At 35.4% G+C, this 2,461-nt stretch overlaps 1 non-coding gene across 1 annotated transcript; it reads right to left on the minus strand.

Annotated features, from left to right (window-relative positions):
- Window positions 1-1,906: 1,906 nt before the first annotated feature.
- Window positions 1,907-2,013, minus strand: LOC136221101 (small nucleolar RNA R71). The gene has a single exon (XR_010684890.1). It is a non-coding gene; the product is annotated as a small nucleolar RNA R71 (small nucleolar RNA).
- Between the last annotated feature and the right edge of the window lie 448 nt (window positions 2,014-2,461).

The following is a 2,461-nucleotide window of genomic DNA, read 5'->3' on the forward strand; positions in this document are numbered from 1 at the left end:
CATTCATGGCCGCGGATTACTATCCTCGGTAAGTGCAGAAATTCACCAAGAGCATTTAACACATGCTGAAAATCCAAGAAACGCGTTCGTTCAAGTGGATAAAGACGTCCTTTCACAACGGACACGACTCTTAACCAACGGATACATCACTTCAAACACAACCCTTCAACATCTATAAATAAAGAGTTGATGTTGAGAAAAAGTGTAATGAAATGCTATAATATAGATATAGAAATCAGAGCGTAGAACTTATGTCGAAGTTCTAAGTAAAAACATTTCGAGAGTTAGAAATTAGATTCTGTACAAAACAAGATGAGGTACACATATTGTTTATAGTTTAATTACAACTCAGTAGCGTTTAGACATTGTTCCAGTTTTAGTTTGCATCATGGTAGTGGCCGACCGAATCCCTATTACGAAGTTACAGCGAGAAGATTGAGTAAAGTGTTCGCCCCCGAGCCTGACAACCTCCTAAGGAAACCCAAGGAAGCGGAACCGATCAAGCCCTTCACTTGCACGCCCTCGAAGAACTCGATGCTCCTTATTCTCTGTAAACTTGTATCAATTTACATTCATCTAATAAAGTCCGTTCTATTCGACAAATCGTTATGCAGCACTTATGGTAACCAATCCAATATAAGTGAGGCTGGTGTTTTCATTAATATGCACTTGAATTCAAAATCATTACAAGGAAACTTTGTTGAACACTTAGGCAAATTATCATCTCGAAAGAGTGTTAATTTGAGTAAGGGCAACTATCCCGAAAGGGTTTTGTCGCGTTCAAAGCCAATTAATTAGAGGTTCCGTCATTTATTTCATCATCATAATAATACAAAGTTTAAGTTGTTTTCTTTGCTTAATGCAAATGAACAGATTCATTCCTTTTTCTAATAAGTTCTAAATGTTCCTGTTTTGTAAAATTCATCCTTAAAATCAGAAGATCTTTCTAACAATCGATTTATTCTAAATATATAATCTTATTCCAGCATTTTCAAATACTCAAAGTTTTCAAATTCAATCAAATAAATTTCCTAAATTCAATTAATCCAATTTTCACTTTTTATTTACATTTTATAAATCTAACAAGTTCGAAATTAAAGATTCAAAAATAAGTTTTTCGTTAAAAAACGTATCTCTGTGGGATCGATATTTTTATTACTACAAGCGAAACCGTGCACTTGCGGAAATCGCTCAACAAGTTTTTGGCGCCGTTGCCGGGGATACGCCAAAATTTTTGACAAAATTTTTATTTTTCGCATTTTATTTTCGAATCTAGGTTTATACATTATTTTTATACAACTTTTATATTTTATTTATTTTCAGTTTTATAATATATTTGCTTTCAATTTTGTTTTGATGGTAGTTTGGCTCGTGTTACAATTTCAAGTTGATGCGCAGTTCACGAAATTCGGGCACGCCACCAGATCCTTTTGATCCAGAAATTGAAAGAACACTTAAGAAAAATAAGAAAAACAACAAAAACAAAGACAAAACACCCTTAAAAACTAAAGTAGTCCAGCCAGAAATTATGGCCGATCCACCGACACTTATGGATTACGCTAGGCCAGGAATGGCCGGTGTAACTAATAGTGTAGTTAGACCCCGTATAAACGCAAATCAATTTGAAATTAAGCCTGCTTTGCTTAATATGTTGCAAAACAACGTAACGTTTTACGGATTGCCTAACGAAAACCCTAATGCACATTTGACAAATTTCTTAGAAATTTGTGACACTTTTAAAATTACTGATGTAACAGCAGAAGCAATCAAACTTCGCCTCTTTCCTTTCACTTTGAAGGATAAGGCAAAAATTTGGTTAACTTCTATGCCTGCTGCAACATTTGAAACTTGGGACCAATTAGCCCAAGCATTTTTACAAAAATATTTTCCCTTAGCAAAAACCGCAAGAGTCATCAAAGAGTTGACATCTTTCACACAAAATGATAATGAAACTCTTTATGAAGCTTGGGAACGTTTTAAAGAACTTCAACGTTTATGCCCACACCACCAATTGCCAGATGCACTTTTAATGCAGACATTCTATAATGGATTAAATCCTACGACTAGAGGTTCATTAGATGCTATGTCTGGAGGGTTATTTATGAAAAAGACATCCGCCCAAGCAAGAGAACTTTTGGAGGAAATGGCAATCAACAGCAGTATGTGGCCCGCAGAGCGTGGACATATACCAACGGCGAAACCATCATCCTCATGTACATCATCGGTTAAAGGTATAATGAATCTTGATCCTGTAGCAATGTTACAAGCCCAATTTTCTGCCTTATCGCACAAAATTGATAAATTTATGGCACCATGCGATCCTAATGATCCGATCCAGAGAGACATTGACTACGAAGGTATGAATGAGATAGAACAGGTAAATTTTGTCCAAGGACAAAACCAAACTACTAATCCTTATTCTAATACTTATAATCCTGGATGGAGAAATCATCCTAACTTT

This window comes from Euphorbia lathyris, chromosome 2 (genome assembly GCF_963576675.1).
Source record: "Euphorbia lathyris chromosome 2, ddEupLath1.1, whole genome shotgun sequence".
NCBI classification, from domain to species: Eukaryota; Viridiplantae; Streptophyta; class Magnoliopsida; order Malpighiales; family Euphorbiaceae; genus Euphorbia; species Euphorbia lathyris.